This window comes from Geospiza fortis, unplaced genomic scaffold (genome assembly GCF_000277835.1).
Source record: "Geospiza fortis unplaced genomic scaffold, GeoFor_1.0 scaffold98, whole genome shotgun sequence".
NCBI lineage: Eukaryota > Metazoa > Chordata > Aves > Passeriformes > Thraupidae > Geospiza > Geospiza fortis.
The window spans coordinates 10,023,605-10,043,082 of record NW_005054306.1 but is presented as its reverse complement, the minus strand read 5'-3'; the positions used below and the strand labels follow the sequence as shown (position 1 = coordinate 10,043,082).

At 38.8% G+C, this 19,478-nt stretch overlaps 1 protein-coding gene across 1 annotated transcript in view; it reads right to left on the bottom strand.

Moving 5' to 3' along the window:
* The window catches only part of NKAIN2 (sodium/potassium transporting ATPase interacting 2), a 284,013-nt gene that overhangs the window by 33,974 nt on the left and 230,561 nt on the right, over window positions 1–19,478 (bottom strand). The window lies entirely within an intron of this gene.

The window sequence follows — 19,478 nt, the reverse complement described above, 5'->3', positions numbered from 1 at the left end:
GAATAGGGCTTGAACTTATGAAACCTGAATGCTGATGGATTATCAAAATACAGTAATAGTTATTCAGCAGCTCAGTGGGAATTGTGGACTAACAGCAGAGGAATTGACAGATCTCTTTGACAGTGCCAGCAGCAGCAGAGCTGCCAGGAAGGTGACTGTCAGGTGGAGGCTCTGCCTGAGCCCCGTGGCTGTTCGTGCCTGTGCACAATATGGAAAAGTGGGATACCTGACAGGACAGCCTCTGTCTCTGGCAATGCATATCAGGCAGATGAGGATGAATGAACTTATCTTAACTGAATAACTCCCTTAAGCCTCAGGCTCTGGAGTAAAGAAATAGAGGTATCTCAGGAAAGTGCAAAGCAGCATGCATAGGATGCTCCACATCATTCCATCTCCTTAGAGTCCATACATCTAGCAAATGCACTGCTTAGCACAAACATTTTGCTCCAGGTGCACAATATAACAGCATCAAGTGTCAGGAGGGGTTTCAAAGTCAATAAAACCTCTTCCTGTGGTGTCTAATGTTTAAAGTAACTGAACTCAACTAATGTTTCAATGCTATTTTTCCTCTCAGCATTAACCTACTGCAGGCTTTTTTCCACCTTTGAAAGCTATAATAAAAGATATGTTTTAGGGCTACCTTTTCCATTCAGCAAAATCAGCTAAGCAGGCTTCAAAAAGCAAATGCCAAAGCATTTGTGAAAACCCTTTGTGAAAACCCTTCCTGCAAAAGGAGAACCACTGGAGAGTTTAAATGAGTATCACACCATGCAGCCTAGGCTGGTACAAAGAGAGATTACGCTCTAGAGCTCCAAGCAGAACAACAGATTGAATGCTGTGGTCAAAGGCACCTTTCCCCTTACAGACATTCTGCTTAAGGGCAGAGGATCACTCTCTCGTGTATTCAGCATGAAAAATAGTGATCTCCTTGCTCCAAATGGAAATAGTTTGATGGCAGACACCCCAGTCACCATCTGGGGTGGCAGAATACATATGGATACATTCTGCAATACGTGTGACCAAAAAAAAATTGAAGCTTTTAGCTGAAGATTCCAGTAACATCATATCACATGAGGCATTTCGGGGGAATGATGAATTACAGAGAGAGAACATTCTCGGAAAGGCCATGTCCTCAGAGTCTGTGCCTCATTGCAGAGAGTTAAGTGGATGAGTTATATCTCTGACAGTTTATGAACCTTGTTAATATAATGCAGTACCTGGGCCTGTGCCAGCCACGGTGATCAGGGAAGTCTGAATTAGACCTCTGCCATCGACAGACATCAGATGCCCGTTTTAAAGTAAATGTTTCATCTGAACTGGGCACGTTTCTCTCTAAAGCAGTGATCACCAGCTTGAAGCTCTGAAGACCTGTGTGGCTCTCAGTAACACAGCACACATCTCTTCCCTAGGTTCCAGGAACAGGCTGTTTAATGTGTTGATGCTGAAGCTACTTGGTAGGAAGAGCACAAGTGGCAGCAGTACTTTGACATGTTAGCCTTTATGAAAAATGTGAGGTTTGTGTTTTCTTTAACCCACATGTGGTGCAGGCTGCAGCTCTGTCACCTGTTCCAGACATGGGTCACTCAGGGTAGCCCATCTAGTGGCAGATTAGGCTGCCTTGGCCCCAGCAGGAGAGGTGAGGGAAAGCTTCTGCACTGACAGAGAAGGGCAGTCTCCACTGAGCCTGCACACTGGCAATGGACCACATGAAGTGAGAGCAAAAGCCATAGACCTTTTCCTTCTGCTCTGACAACTGCACACAAGCAGCCACCATGCTGGTACAGCAGCTGTGTTTCTTTTTATCCCTGAAAATACTCTGCTTTTCTTGCCTCCAGAAAGTCCCACTTCTCTGATGCAGACCCCTAACATGAATATCAAAACAACACAATCAATCATGTTTTAGTCTTTTTTTTTCCTCTTTTTTTCCTCCTCACAATATCTGTAACATAGAGATAAAGGTTCCTGTTTTTCCAGGGCACTGCAAAGTTCCAGTAAATGTTATGACTTTTGGTTTCAGTTTTTGCATGGAAGGCATGAAAAGTGCTACAGCTACATATACTATTCTATGCTGTTATTTATCTATAATAATACTCTGTGCAGAATATCAGCAATGTGTTAATGCTTTATTTTTAATGTTGTTTTTATTTAATTTGTGTATTCCATATGTTTACAGCATCACATCTTTTGCAATTTTCTGTCAAAAATATATATTTAGTAGACAGAAATTTGGTGTTGACTCGAACAGATGCACCAAGTCTTTGCAAAATGAAAGACGATGTTATTTCCTACTGAAGGTTAGAGAAAAAAATATTTTTAGATGTTTGGTTCCTCTACTTCACCAGTTCATTGCCAGAATGGAAAAATATTTCATCTGGTTGTATTGACTTGGCAGAATAAAGGGTAGAAGGGTAATTTAATTGAAGACACATAAGAACACAGCACAGCACTGTGCAATGAGATCCATAGCCATCTTTGCAGACCACTGAGCTCTGTAGCTGCATAGCAGCAATACACATAGGGTAAAGTTTTAGTGAGGGTTTTTTTGACCCCTGGTTTCTTATATACCCAAATTAAGTGGAAAATTTCAACTGAAATCTTTAGAAGTTAATTTCAAATGAGATCTTTAGAAAAGTTTTAGGGAAAGTGTGCATAAAGTTGAGTTAGACTTCTCAAAAGAAGGAAAAAAAATTCTGTTGTCAGAGGTCAGTTCTAGCCATGTTTCCAATTCAAGAGCTTTAATCTTAGATGTTTTGTATGATCCTGCCTATTTTCAAATATCAGGATACAGGATACTAGTCAGCAGCAAAGTTGTATGTACTAGGAAACATCAGGAGAATGTTGCAAAGGGAGAAGAAAACATTATTTGCAGTATAATGTGGTGGAGAGCTGCTTAGAGTGCGTTGTCAGAGGGGAAAGAAGAGCGCCAGCGCAGCGGGAAAGATGGACCAGGTACTCAAGTGCACACAGGCATACTGACCTGCCTTTCACTGGTATTTTTCCCTGGTGCCCTAATAAAATTCATAAACTCAGATTTATTTGGTTTCTCACATTTAGGGCAATAAAATACTAGTACTATCTTTTGAATAGAAGGTACTTGGAAGTTCTTGGAAAATGAATAACAGTATTAGTGGGCAAGAAATCATGAATCCGTAGGAACATAAGATTGCAGCATGAACCCAGAAATGTACAGATTTAACACGTTAGGTATGAAAGTCCAGTGGAAGGCCAGAGACATTGCAGAATAAATTCAGAGCTATAGAAAATGGAGGAAAAACAGTCTGAAAACCCCCCAGGCATTTTATGCCGAGACAAAAGAAACAGCAGTTCAGTGAACAGGAATTGGAGTGGCAGCAGTTATTAGAGATAAAAGATTTGCAAGGTTTGACATATGAATGGGATACCCAAATAAAATAGATCATTTGCTTGACTGTCTATGAATCAGAGTAGATACAGGCCCAATAAGCAGGTCTCTGTTTCCCAAAAACCTGAAACATGTCAAATACATTAATAATACTAAAGAAATAGGTTAAAATTAAGTTGAAAATGCCAAAAGCCTTCACTCATAAAATTCATTAGGGCAGAAAAATTCCAATTTCCAAAAGTGCTGCAAGCAGTGTCTAAATCACAACTTTACCTGAAGAGCTCCAATCTGATGGTCTTGGTCCCTTTGCTTGAATTACTGGGCCCTGGTTGGGACAAGTACAGCTTCTGCTTAGCATGTGTATCCAGATATTTTTTCCTGTGGAGACTTTGGGATCAGGAAGGAGGAGATAAGTGAGCTCAGTCTGGGCTTGTGAGAGTGGAGATCTTTCTTTTACAGACTTCACAGTCCTTTGTTCAGATTTGCAGAGGCCTGCTGTTCCTCTGCAATGGAAATGAAATTTGCAGAGGCAGGTGGCTGCTTATGTGCCCAGAAAGTCTGTGTGCTCACAAGTTTTTTTCTGAAAACTCTGCAAAATTGTCAGTGAAGACAGAATTCCACAACAAGGTGTTAGACTTCATGCTTAACATGTGCCTAATTAGTAGGTGCTTTTCTCCGAATTTCACAGTGGTCTTCAGCATGCAGCAATGTAGACACGAAGAAAGACTTTATATAAGTGGGCAGCAGACAGATGTGAAGCCCTGCTAGTATTCAGAGACAAGTTAGTTGCATAATTCATGAAGATGTCTATTTTATCTGGAGGATGGCATGTAGCACAAAAGCCTGCCTTGGGATCCTTTAGCTTCTCATGCTGATCATTCAGCCAAGCCATCTCATTCAACTCCAATACAAAATCTGGATAATGATCCCTCATCCATTTGACTTGAATCTGACAGAGTCATCCTAAAACTCTTCTGTGTTCTTTTGGAGAAATCCTTCCAAATTCTTTTTAGGTCATTGCATTTTTGTACCAAATATAAAGGTCCTGATGATGGCATATATTTTTTTTCAACATTCTTATATTGATTTACTTAATCTTGAGCTCTTACTGAGCCCACTAAGTACTGCAGTTGTCTTCATTGTCCTTGCTGCTGCTTCAGTCAGACAGACTTTCATTTCTGATAACAATATTTTTTCAATCAATTTAGAGTCATCTTTTGCATCTTTCACATGCACCCTTTTGCATGCTTTCATTATTTATGGCTTCTTCACACTGATACTGTGTGTATCATGGGGAGATTCTATATTCTAATAAAATGTCTTTTGTCTTCCATATGTCAACTAGTCTGTTTCCTGCTGTCAAGAAACAAAAATTGTGGCCTTATAGTTTTTATTAACCATCAAGTGACTTCTTGTGCTATTTCCATCAACTCTGTTTTTCCCCTAGTCAGCCACTATATCACACATGAAAAGATGTAAACAAGTACACTTGTATGTAGGTATACAAATAAAGATGGAAAGGTGTCACAAGTACCCTAGAATGTTGAATTAGCAGCAGCATTTACAGCCAACCTAAGAGTAACATTGTTTGAATGCAATGACTGGGATATGTATATCAACTTTGAAATACTTTCCAGTTAGACCATCTTTGTCATGAATTATTCACTTTTCCAAAATGATCAAGGTAATACCAAGGCAGTCCCTATGCTTAGTGAGAGATTAATGGAATACCAATACACTGATATTTCTTCTAAGAGCCAAAAATTCTTTCTTGGTGCTTCACTCTTTGTGATGTAGGAGAATGGCCATGATAAAAATGGCAGATCTAGTGTTTTGCTTTCAAGTTTTACTTGCCCTGCGGCTTCCAAAGTTTTCACCTCAAAAATACTTGGTGATAAATATAATTATCTCAATCTTTTCCCCATAAATGCAAAAACAAATGCCAACTAGCTTTCCTTTGTAGTTACTGGAGAGTCAGGCAGCTATAGAATGAACAAAAGTTGTCACCTGTTTCAGGTATCTAAATTCTCCAAAATAGGATTGGATGAATCTCTCCAGAGATGCCTGTTTTGTTTCATGTCTGGGAAAGAAGCCCCATTGCTGTCTAGCTTCAGCTAGATACCAGCTTTTAGGAGACTGAAGCCTGATGATTTGAATTAAGCCTATTCTAGCAGAACAAAGCAAGAGGTTCAGAGTTTCTATATGCCTACAACAATCTTAAAAATCAACTGAAGTTAGAATATGCAGATTGGAGGACTGACACTCCTTCAGAACAATCTGGACATCTTGATACTGCAAGTACAAGCAAATAAAATGTTTGAACACATAGAGGCAGGAAAGCCTGTCTCACAGATGGGTTGTCTGTGGAGCAGTGACTCCAGACCTGTGGTTCATAATGCATAATTAGAACTAGAATTAGAATGTGCATTCCCAGTTTAACACAGCTGTTGAGGAGTACATTTAGTGCCTTTAGCTTGGTGCGGACCTGCAGTGTAAGCTGCAGGTTAAGTTCAGTGGGGCTGGAGTCTGAGGCAGGAGACCACAGAGTGGCTCCTGGATAGTCAGACAGGAATGTTCCCTTAGCAAAGTGGCTAAACAGATTGTGTGGTTATTTAAAAGGGAACTCTGAGTCTAAACAAGAGTTGTTTAGACTCTTGTCTGTTCTTAACAGCAGTACTGTACATGCTAATTTTCAAATAATTATTTTAACTCCACACTTGAGGAAGGATTTTGAAACAATGAAGGTTCAGAGAAGAGTTCTGAGAGTGATTAGAGGGCTAGGAGGAGGAGAAAAAGCAGTTTGGATACTCGAAGAAAATTAACTGTCATCATAAAAACAGCTAGTGAAATATTCCCAATGACAGGATGATGTACTTTTTCAGATAATGGCATTGTAAGCACCTGGACAGAAAGCTAGATATTTAGACAAGTTAAAGGTAAATTTTAACAAGAATTATGGTGAGCTTCAATAGTGGGATACTTTAAGATCAATGTTAAATGTTTTATAGCTTGAGACAGGAATTAATTCAGGGAATCTCTATGCCCTGTCTTATGTAGGACATCAGACTAGGTAATTGCAGCATTTTCCTTTGTCTTCATGGTTTTCTACTGTAATATGGTGTAGGCAATATTGGTGTGTAAGGATTTTAGTATATAGGAGTCTTTGTGAAAGAAATTAATTCTGAAAATTGGGAAAAATGAGCACTGCTTTAGTGGAAGAATAACAGAGAAACTTGTAGTGATAGTAAAATATTTGTAATTAGTATCTAGCTCACTCTGTGCAGTGGAGTACAATTACCCTCAACTGTATTATGATTTCTTTTACTTTTTTCTTCTTGAGTAAATTAACTTCAATTTGCAGACTCAGTAATAAGTAGCACGGTGCACATTACACCATTATTACAACACCTAATTCATTAGATATGTAATTTACATTGCTATTTATGTAAGTGCTGAATTAAATCCAAAGAATCTCAGGAGAGGGGTAGCCAGCTTGTTCCAGATCTCAGCTTAATATTTAATATGGAAATATGGGGAAAGAAGGCACACCTCAAAAGCTTCAACCCTTGTGTCAGGAACTGCATGTGAGTTTCCAGAAAGGAAAAAAGTAGTATCTTAAAATATACATCTGAAACAAAATGCAGAGGATTTAAAGAAGGTAAGGAGCACTTGGGAATATGCCAAAGAGAAAACTGAGGAAATATGTCACCTTGACTCACTTTTTCACTTCCCTTTTTTTTAATTTTTCATTTTTATGGAGCATATTATTTCTGACTAGTCTATTCTACAGAGGGCTGTGGATTAGTATGAAATGTGCAGAGGGACAAAATTTCAAAACAGACATTGTACCACTGGCAGGAGGTTGCCTAAGGCAAACACAGCTCCTCTCTGCTGATCACCACACAAACACAGTGTCAAACATTTCCTCTTTTAAAATGATCAGGTGCAGAAACTTCAAGGCTATGAGAGCACTGGGGCAGCCCACGGCTGGTGGAGCCCTCCCTTGTCAGCAAGTAGCCCTCATGGAACATGTTAAAAGAAGTGAACTGTAGAGCCAGCAATGACAGGAAGCTGTACAGTTGCATAAATCAAGTGTATCATGGAATAGGGCTGCGCTCATGACACAGAGACACTGCAGAACTGGAAATATTTTATCTTCATAAAGCAGAGTGGGATCTGGACAATTAATGATGAGGGAAAGATACTCTGGATATGGCTTTGTTGCTAAATAGGAAAGGGCCAAGAGCCAATCTCTGGCTTCCAGGCCAAATTTTGTAGACCGGCTTTTGCCAGCAGTGCTTTGGTGCAGCTCCAGCTAAAGCACAGGGGCCATGCACAGACTGCCCAGTACTTAACTGAGACTCCTGTGAGTCCAGAATGGTAGGGACTTACAGCTCTGAGGCAATGCCATCTTCTCTGAGGTGTTACTTTTCCCATTCAAAGTGTCTGAAACAATGAGGGCTGTGTCACTGCCCAGCAGAGTGAGGTTTTGCACTTATTTTACTGCTGCTGTACTGAAAAATGGCTGTCTCATATCAGTCCATCCACATTTTCTCCTGTCTCATATCAGTCCATCCACATTTTTCTCATAAATGAAAGTGGCAAGGCAGAGGAGAGACAGCAGAAAAGATTTGTGTTCGATATTGATGTCTACATTGAGATGGTTCCTCAATTTTGTCTTTAAGTCTGTAAACTACTCTTGGATGCAAGACTGAGGATTTTGTCATGCTCTTGGATGTAACAGGAGAGTATGTAGGGGTGCTTGGTGTTTCAAAGCATCTGGGGTAACACTGGGAAACTGTGTAAACTTGAATGAACAAAGGATGGTCCTGTCTTATCCTTTCTGCCTTCTGGGAGAGTTCTCTGAAAAGAGCTATCTCCAGAAATGTATTCATGTACTGGCATAGAAAATGTTCATGGGAGTATTCCAAACAGAGGCAGGGTGTAAGCTGGAAAATAAGTAATGTCATTTATCAGGAGGCCAGTGCTTGAGTTCTCTCTCTGGCCCTGTCTCACTACCAACACAGATATTCCCTTTGAGGACACTCTCATTTTGAGCATTTCAACATCTATGATCCAAAGGGTTGCCAAAATACTTGAAACACATATTGTTAATGTGATTGTTATTATTCTGTAAATCTCCATAGTCACAGTAGTATTTATTTTGCTCAGACAGCCTTGCTGAGATTAATGGTCTCCTGAATATTAATGCAAACTAGTGCAAGAAATAGCTCCACAACTGGAACCAGACTGATTAAGAATCAGGTTTCCCTTCATATTTCCACGGACCACATTTGGGGTCTTCTTTGTATCTGTGTGGGGATGTACCACATCTCTCAGTTGGAAGTTAGGTCTCCAGCATTTGCATTCACCCTACTCTGTGAGTGTTTGCTATTTGTACAGTGCATAAAATGGTGCACCTTATTAACTTTTTTTTTTTCTGGGATGCTTAGATTTACTTTCAGACATGAATTCCCTTCCTCCCCTCTGACATCTTTTAATAAAAGATATAAAAATGATGAAAGTAATTGCTAGACACTAGCTGATTTAAAATATTTTTCTGCAATGGGTATGTGCTTATGCTTCTGTGCACACATACATATGAGGACGTGCATGACAAAGACGGAGGAAAGATTTTGGTGCAAAGGGACAGGCTGTACTTGTTACTCCATTCTAGCTACATATTACAGTTTATGAGTTTCTAAATGCAGGGAATATATTTTGTTCCATAGTGAAAAAGATGTCATGTGAAACACAGTCTGGCAGCCTCCCAACACTGCTCTTCAAAGGCTTGAATATCATAGCACACCGAGACCAAGTATTAATGTCATCTAGGCTTTAAGTCCAGCTTTAGTTTAGTAACTGCTTAAGTAAATATTAAAGCACAGGGTCAAGGAAAGCTCAGAGTTGGCAATAGCATAAAAAATAATATATTCTGCCATGTCTGCTTAACCTTTCTGTCCTTACTATGAGAAAAATGCATATGGATGTGACATGGTATTTTATGGCAGTGAAAGAGTGCACCAGCAGAAATCAGAACACTCAAAATAATACTGCAGTTTCTTGAGCCATTTTTCAGATTTGGATTAAATACAGTAAAACCTGCCCACCAGAAGCTTTCAGCATGTAGCACCACTTGTCCATCTCTTCACCAGAATTGATGAATCTAAATAGTGTTTCCTATGTACACCTTAAAGCCAGCAAAACCAAGTAATTCCAATAAAGTTCTTTTTCCCCCTCCACATAAGTCAAGGAATTTACAACGTTATAACAAAGTAGCAGGCAACTTATTACCTCTGTTTTCAAGTGCAGAATGGGAGATAACAATGAAATGGTTTACCAGGAGGTCACTGTGTATTTATACTCTGAGCAGAATTGAAGAACACAGGCTTCAATCTTGACTCAAAGGCTGGATTTCTCTGCAATTTCAGGTATAGATAAAACTTCTCTACAAGCAGAATTGGAACTCCTTAGTACTTGACTCCTGGCCAATATTTAATTCATCAGACCTGAAGGAAAAGAAGGTTTTCCTAGGGAAAACTTGGAATATTTTAGAAATAATTTGGCAGCTGATGCCACTACTCGGCCAAGTTTTCCACTGCAGGTGTGCACACAGAGTTTGCAGAAACTTTTTCTCATTCTGGTTTGAGCTTCATGTGTTCACCACCACCACCACCTGTGTTTTACCACCTTTAACACCAGTTCTGCCCATGGCATCGTAAGGGATCACACTTCCTGTGACCCTGTGTTCATTGTATTCTGTAATGGCCATTTCCAGAAGGAATGAAAAAGCAAGTCACTTCTCTGGCCTGTTAACCACTGCCTTTTACACTCCCTATCCTTTCCACATTCTGATATTATTTCCTCATAAATCTTTTATCTCACAGGCATCTCTTCCTCATTTTTACTCTAATGGTTTTACATTAGATCTATGCACTAAAAGGAAAGCATTTTGAAAACACTTGACCTATTTTCATAACACCTACACAGCAGCCTGCTGTAACACCTAAATTTTTCTTTCACCTTGTCTCAAAACATCACAGGGTTTTTTTTTCCTTGGCAGTTTTGCATGTTTTGGTTTCTTTCTTATTCTGTGCTAAGCTGTTTCTTGATAAGGTTCAGCTGGAAAAACTCATCTCTCTGAGGACCCAATCAGGGTTTTACATCAATTAGGCTAATTGACAGAAAGCTTAACATATTTCTTCATTATGACAGCAAATACCTTCTTGGAGGAAACCCCAAAGCACAGGAGTTAAAAAATAATAATGAAAAAGACACCAACCTCTTTTCTAGTAAGATAATTTGGGAAATATTTTAGAGGTAAAACACCAGGAAGGAAGTTTCTTAAGGGACGGCTATTTCACCATGATTAAAACTGCTTCCAGCCAGAAAGTTTCTGCCACTCCAAAATTATCACCCTATTCCTGACTGCGAAAATGTAAATAGTCACATAAATAATTACAAAAAGAGTAAGATGCATATAAGGGAAATACATGAAAACAGAAAATACATAACTAGCCACCAATCTACCAAAAAGCCTCCAAAATGAAACAAAACTTCTAATTCTTCAAAAATCTACTGGATTTTTTTTCTGAATTTATAACAGGGCATCTGAAATAATTTGCGTTTATTCACATTAGCTCTCTTGATTTCTTTTTAACTTATGCTAAACCTCATTAAGCTGAACCTCATAACTGAGACATCGAGCTTAAGAGACAGTTTATATTATAATTCAATATTGTGTGTTAAACTAATCTTTACCTTCTATTTCAGATTCTAGTCTTTTATATTAATAGAAATGATATGGTGTTTATGAAAAGTAAAGAACTGCACTTTCTCCTTATTTCTGTTACTGTGTTTGTCATTCTGCCTGCTTCCCTGTGCTCTGTGTGAAGCTGTGGGAAGGCAGCAGAAAAAGGCAATTCAATACTTTTCAGAATAAGTTACAGTCATAAAACATTTTCAGAAAAGGAACCCCTGAGGGACGTATTTAACCTTAGTCTTTGCTGGTGTTTTTGAACATCTGGCCACCCTACTTGATAAACATGCCAGCAGTGTTGGGGTTTTTGGAATGTCTGTGCTGCACAACCCCCAGACAAGCAGTTCGGAGAATAACAGCCTTTAGAGAAGAGCATTTAAAGGAGTACAGAGGAGTTCTCTACATAAATCCCATGGACATATTTTCTGTGTAGTACACTCCAACCCAACACTCTATTACTTAATGTTGCTTCCCTGCAGTTGGAATCAGTGTCAGCTGCAGCAGTATTTTGAAATAAATGGGCCATGGTGCAGTTCTTGTGTGTATGTGTGAACACGGAGGAAGAGGGTCATGACGTCTCTAAGTGCATATGCTCCACACTGAATCCAATTGCCAAAATGCCATTTCCTATTCTAGCTACACTGCAGCACCACCATCTTTTCTCTTTAGCATGGGACATGTCCCACATCCATACTCTTGAAAGCTTTTTTCCTAGAATTTCCCTCAAAAGTATCACAGCAAGCAATTCTTCCCTTTCAAGCCCCTAATTCTGAATAATGGAAAAGATGAAATTTTCCCTTCAGAAAGTACCCTCAACACAGCAATAACTAATTTATGCTAGAATATAATAACATAATTTTTCTCATATGTTTTCTAGCTGTCAGGTGGGAATTCACTAGCCCTGAGGAGGGAAAGGACAGAAAGTTGTCATGGTGCCTTATTTCCTTTTATCTGGTTTGGAGCTTGTCAGGACTGGAGTTGGTGGTTGGGGCATGTAGAAAGAGTTTGGGGTCCTAGGTTCGCACCACAGGAACTACTCCATGTAGGAGTTGCTCTAGATTAATTCAGTGCAATTTAAATTGTAGGAAGCTTCAGCCCTCCTTTTAATATATGTGAGGGCTACTCCCTCCCTGTGGAAATAGGCAGGCTGCTCTATGAAGATCCTGGTGTATGACAACATATTCCATTGAAAGGTGAGGACTCCTCTTCCCTTCTTTAGTTCCAAACTAGATACTTATCTCATTTTCCCTTAACAGCTCTAAACATTTCTGCTCCTTACTCTACATTGTCCTCAGCAGAAAGGCAGTATTTTTTTCTAGAACGGGTTTGTCAGCTTAGGAACTTTGGCAACATGGAAGTATGGAGAGGTGTTAGTAGCAAATCTGTCTCTTTTGTGATTTCCAGTGCTTTTCTTTATGTTTTCTTTAATGCAAATCAGCACTGCAGGTCAAAGGGGGATACTGCAAAGTGGATTAAGCTCCATTCTGTAGCCTTTCAGTGCTACTTCTGTCTCTTCAACTCAAGTTAGATTCTGTTCACTAAATGAGTATAGCCATGGTGCACAATCTGTCTTGCAGGCAGCCTCCGTCCAAATCCACCCTGTGAATCCTTGATCTCCCTTGGTGGATTATCCCACACCCCAACCCCTGATTAATAGTGAATTAATGGGGGGCAGGAACCAGGCAAAAAACACTCAGAAGAATTATGCTCCACTGTGTGTCTTCACTATGCAATGCCCAGACCCTGGGCTGACTGTCCTAAAGGTAAAATGCTATGTCCAAAATGCTAGGGAAGGGATGCCCAACATCATAAGCTTGGGGAAAGTGTCCAGTGATGCAATAATAGGAACTCGGGGCCTGTCTTAGAAAAAGGATGGAAGCCACTCTGTTAAACCCTTTTCTGTCTCCTCTGATGGGGTGATATAAGATTTTTCCTTGGCTAATCATATACACTTCCTTCTCTTTCACGTGTGTGTGTGTGTGTGTGTGTGTGTGTGTGTGTGTGTGTGTGTGCAGAATTACTTCCTGGATCACACTTCTCAAGATTATAATATATTTTTAAAGAACACTCGGGATCATATGAAAGAAGGGAGAAAAGCACATCTACGCATATCTGACTTTTCCGACCTCAAGGCAGAGTTAGCTCTCCCTATACTGTTCCTGAAAGATGTTTTGCTGGATGAGTGAAAAATGCTTCAGAAACCTCTCCTGGAAAAAATTCTTTGATTAGCTCACCCGATCCATATCAGTAACTCCCCACTTCTATGCTCAGCACAGAACTATGCTGCTTCTGAATTTTCTTCATTGCAATTTAAACCCAAGGTTTGCTGCCCTAGTAAATCTAGATGATGAGAAGTGTATTCCTGTTTCCCTTCCTAGTATTTATTTCTGAAACAAGAATTTTCTAAGCAGGTGGGAGAACGTGGAATCTGGGGTTCTGGTCTCTTCAAGCAGCCGCTTTCAAGGACCCTAGTGCAGGGTGTGGCCTCTATCTGGGTCTGGGCTCACATCCTCTGCCTCTAGTATGACTGCCATCAAGCTTGTTGCAGCCTTCTTGCCTCCAGCTTTAGCAAGCACTGAAATTCTGAAGTCAGAAACAAACACACTGCTATTTTCTCTTTGCAGGATCGGTTTTCAGCCCTTGTCTTTGTTTCTCAGCTGAGTGGCTCTAAAGTGCCCATCATGGGCACTGTGGTGTCAGTAGATCATAAGAGCCATGTTTCACATCCAGGCATCACCTGCAGTTAACTGTAAAATCAGAGCAACTGCAAAATCAGAGACCAGGGGCACAGACTAAATGAAGTACCCTAATGCTCAGTGACAAGGAAGGCTGATACTTCTGAGCCAATCCAAAACCTTAGATGTTAAAGGAAGTCTACTGGTGAAAACTCAGTAGGCTCCAGGCACTCACAGGCTGAGATGTCTTTGCACCTCAGCAGAGCAAAAGCAGCAAATAGTTAATAGTGCTATCTAGCAATGGACATCTGAGTGATGCTCTGAATCACCTCTGAGCCTTCTTTACAATACAGAAAGGATTTTACATTTTATTTGACATAGCCTGAATCTCACTAATCAAACATGAATAGCCCTACTCTGCCAGAGCCCTCTTTTCGATGATTAGGCTCTTTGTAGATATAACAGCCAGAGCTGGTCCTATGAAAATAGCAGTAATAGTGAAAGAAGCAAAACAGAAATTCATGTTTCTTTTTGTTGTTGTTTGCTTGCTGTTGACTGCAGAATTCGCATTTGTATTTCAAAATGGTTTCATGGAATATGTTGCATAATAATTCATTGAGTTTTGATTCATTTGATTGTTGTAGTTTATCAGACTTGCTGATGACAACTACAAATCTACTCTGTTAGGCAAAAAGAAAACTGATTGGTTTAGAGGTTTTTATAGACTTACTGAAATGCTTCATCTCTAATGCATACTGTTCCCCAGCACAGCTAAGTATGTACAGCATTACCAGCAGGGTTTGAGCCTGGCACAACAGAATATCAGCATTTGAATCTGTTTACTGAAAAGCAGTATTCTGTAATATGTGGCTCAAGAGCATGCAATTTTTTTTTCCTATTGCTTGCCACTGGTGCCCAAGAACTGGTGTCAATTAAATAGTAGATGAGGGAACCTGCAATCATCCTGATATGCTTCAGCAGTTGTAATTTGGTTAAGGCTCAAATCAATGTTCTGGTTCTTAACATTTCTTGAATGTGTTGAAAATCTAACTTAATTGTGAGGAGCAGTTGTTCTGTCTCTGGGAAGTAAACAAAAGGCTTCATTTAGGCTTGAATGATAATGGACTAAACTGAACTTTACTATCTTTTTGATTTCAACTTTTATATTTTTTTCTTAAATACGTTTTGCAAATAATCATATAATTTTTTCATTGTATCTGTAATTTGATAGCGGATATGCCTTTTTCTGTTCTTAGCTATGCATGATAAACATATAAAAAAGAAAATTAAACAAAGTGAAAAAACTGAGGATGAAGATACAAAGTTAAGCTCAGAGGGAAGAAACTGTGAACAGAAAAATGTAGCAGATATTGATATCACCCTACAATATTGTCTAAGACATTGAATTACATTTAAAGAGAACTCAAGAACCCTTCTGAACACAAGATTTTACAAAGGCAATATGCCTTTCTGCCCCAATATTTCGCATGTCTTCTCTTGTTTTCCTCCACTATAAACCAGCTATCACTGATTTAAGTGCTGATATAATGACTTGTTTCCTTGATCAACAGCTGTTCACAATTAGTTATTGCAGATTATTTCCTCTCTGAACTTCTATTGAGGGTCTAGAGTGCCTTAAACCTTTCTGCTTGGAATGTTAAAAATAATAATTTATCCACATGATTCATATTCATTTATCTCTGAGACTGTGCCATTCTAACACACTGAAGAAAGAGGTGTGAAGTCTGACAGTGATTTTTCTGAGTGTTAGATTTTCAGGCTGTAAACGAAAAATTGTGGCAGGCACCACTATTGAAAGCCTATTAGGAAATGTGACAGAAGGAATTTTTTAGTCGTGATAATCATACTATATTTAAGAACGCAATAACTAGAATAAAATCAGGGATAGAAAACTTTTGTGCAATTATTTTTTAATTTTCAGATAAATTTCCTTATGTGCTAATGAAAATTAAAGCAAAGTGCAAATGATAGAGAAACATTAAAGAATATCTCACAAGAGATTGGATTTCTAAGCTGTTGCATGCTAAGCTATTTATTCATGTTACAAAAACCTTTCTTAGAGGAATAAATGAAAACTATAAACTAGGATGTCATGAGGCCACTTGCTGGACCAGATATATATTCTTTGTTCTTTCCAGTCATCACAAAAAGTGACTGTATGCATACTCAAGACAAAAACTGAGTAGAAAAATCCTCTTACCTTTATGCTACTTACTCAGGTTCCTTTTTCCCCTTCTTTTTTTTTTTTTTTTTGAATTATGCTAGAGGACAGCTAACCTGGGAATAAGTGCAATTGATGTACATCCTGATTCTACTTGATAGTCTAGAAACAGAAAAATGCAGCTGTTCCAGGAGGATAGCTTGTTCAAAGATCAAAAGAACTACTACTTTAAACTGAGCCCAGCTACAGAAGTAGAGAGAATCACAACCTGTGGTGTGTGTGTGCTATTAAAAATCCCTTCTTATACGAGAAAATTTCAGATTTCAGTTTTGTACTTTGTAAACTAAGAGTAAATGAAAGAAGTAAAACTTTTTTTGAAGATCATGAGGAATTACAAGGCCTCCAACAGAAGGCTCTTGCAAAGTGCCCAGATGATTTATCAGTTCATTGAGAAACTCTTTAATATAACACAGATATTTCTGTTTTTTGGTTTTGTTGGTTGTGGTGGTTTTTGTTTGATTTTTTTGTTGCTTGTTTGTTTGTTTGTTTGTTTTTCCACTGTGGGTGAAATGGGAGCAACTAACAGTGCTTTACTGGCAACTGGAAAGAAGATATAATTTTATTTAATATTACTGAAAGGCGGCATATTTACAGAACACATTAGTTACCATTTGTTTTCTTGAAATAAGAGCAGGCATTGGTGATAGGGAAATTTTCCTATATTATTTTTCTACGCTCCAAAAGACAGCCCTCCTTAAAGAGTGCAATTTTTCAAGACTCAATTTCCCATGGTTAGAAAAGCATTTTAAATCCAGGGACAAAAAAACCACAAATGGCAGGTTCTTGAAGCTGTTTTGCCAAGGGCCTTGGTTTATCAGCGCATCTAATTTCTTTAAAGATTTAAATATCCAAGCCACGCGACTGGATATGCAGACACTAATGGCCTACACCAGGCACCAGGTAACCTGTCTCCACACATGGGCTGGACAAAGTTGTCAAAAAATGAATGACTTTGACTTGAAATAAATTAATAGTAGTTTACCACAAATTGCATAAGCCAATAATAAAATTAGTTCAGGAACTGTTTGCTCCCACCAGATGTGTGCCTGGCATCCTTTGTACCCATATGGATTTCAGCGCAAATTTTCAGACTCTTTTCCTTTTCCTTCCTAGCTTACAGAAAAGCATCAACTCACATGGATGGCACTTATTTTCTGGTCTGGTCTTGCAAGTGCCTTTCAGAGTAGATTCAACCCAGGAAGAACCTCCTCTACTGCAGGATGTGACAAGTTATTATATTCCTGTCAGCCCTATGGAGAATTAGTAAACAGTGGCAATAAAAAAGCAAGTCAGGGCAAATCAGACCAGAGATTTTCTTCAAAACCTGAATAAAATCTGGAAAACAATGCCAATACACAGCTTGCCACTGCATGGTACTTGTCTCATTAAAAAGGAAACACAGAAATAAGACACAATAAATTACCTGTAGTAAAGTGAAAATTGGCATCAGACAGAAATCACTCCATTGTGAATTCAGATTTTAAAAGAGCAGAGCAAATTGGCTCATTTGGAACTGTAATTCCATGTATACCTCATCACTGCATGAAAGGAATTGTGAACATCAAGAACGGAAGTAAATGCGATCCTATTGGAGCATTGCATGTGGGGTTTATTGTAGCACTCCCAGCATCTCCTGATGCACTTCCATTCCTGCAATTCAACTTATTTACCTATCATTTAAAACTCTCCATAATTCATACTGTCATGTGTTGTAGCCTATTATGTCACTGTGATGCCATAAGGATTTGATCAGTGACTGAGCTGCTCTAACTCAATTAAGTATACTTGACAAACTGTGTGATACTCTAAGTTTTACAGAATTATTTTAAACCATGACAAGATGACACATCATTGTCTCTTGACTGCTAACCTAGATTGGATGATACCAGCTGATAGTGGAGGCTATCTCGGATGACATGTGTACACAGCAGTAATTGAGAACGCATCATGCTATTAAGCTCCTACAATTGCTTTACTGCTGTTATAAATGTCAGTTCCAACCTATGATAACAAAATTTTCACAGCAGGGCTCCTACTCACACTTCTTTGGACATTGAGACTAATTTTTCTAGCAGCCTGAGTATTCTGAAACTCTACAGAGAGGAGAGAGTATGAGTTTCTTCCAAGTAAGTCTTATCCAACAAGTTTAGACAGAAACTGAGATCCATCTTGCAGTCCTGAAAAGTGCACATTTACGTTGCTTCTAAGAAATTACACTTAGGTGTTGACTGTACAACACAATGAACATAAATACCTGGTTTGTTCTTTGGGTGTTTGCATTTAAGTTTAGACAGAAACTGAGATCCATCTTGCAGTCCTGAAAAGTGCACATTTACATTGCTTCTAAGAAATTACACTTAGGTGTTGACTGTACAACACAATGAACATAAATACCTGGTTTGTTCTTTGGGTGTTTGCATTTGTTTTTCGGTTTTTGTTGTGTTTTTGGGTTTTTTTGGTTTTTTTTGGTTTTTTTTGTTTTGTTTTTGTTTTTTGTTTGGTTTGGTTTTGTTTTTTTAATGAAGATTAGAATGTACGTATCTTGTAACTCAAGTTTCAGTTCTGGCTCTTACATGGACAAGACCATATTTCTGGCTGTACGCCTCACACCCATGCTTGCAGTGATGCTTATGGCCTTTGAGTGTGCAGGTGTTTACTTATTCAGCAAGCAATCCAGGTGGCATATTTTCTAACTAGGTATGTGATGGTTTGAAAATGGTACATCCAAAGGAGCTCCCAGTCCTGCAGTGTGGGGGCAAGTCTTGTGAGCAACAAGCAACAACACTGGCTGAGTGCAGAAATCTTTACCATGATCTGAAGATGTGTACCCATTAGGTGGTGTCAGTGGGGACAGCCAGAGTACAGGACTGAGAGGAAGCCTGTAATGCAGATGTTTTAGTGTGAGCGAACCTAAGGAGAGGTTAGATATGTGAACAACTTGCATCTTTTATAACTATCTGTGGTATTTGATTACTGTGTTTTGATACAGTTTACAATTTTGGATGTTTTTCTTAGTACCAGACCTGTATTTGCTAATGGTAGAGATGAATGGGAGAGTAAACATCTTTGTTGAATGTTAAAGAATGTAAAATTTTCTTCATATATATTTTCACATAAATAACATATTTTAGTCATGAGCTTTTTTCCTCAGCTTTCTTCATTCTTGCCTTTTCTATCTTTTCATTCATCAGAGGAAAATAGGATAAGAGGAAATCTTTTTCCCTCTAGTAGGCTGTGAAAAAGGCTGTGAGAAATGGGTATCTCTGAAAAAAAAGAAAGTATATTGGGAATTAGCATAGCTCTTTCTATCATTTTTCAGTATTTCCAAGGTATTTAATTATAAAGCCTGTCTTTCCAACAGCAGGATAGCCTAGGAGAAGGCATGCTGCATTTCAATTACCTGTCTTTCAGACTGTGACACCATACAAGTAAAACTGACAT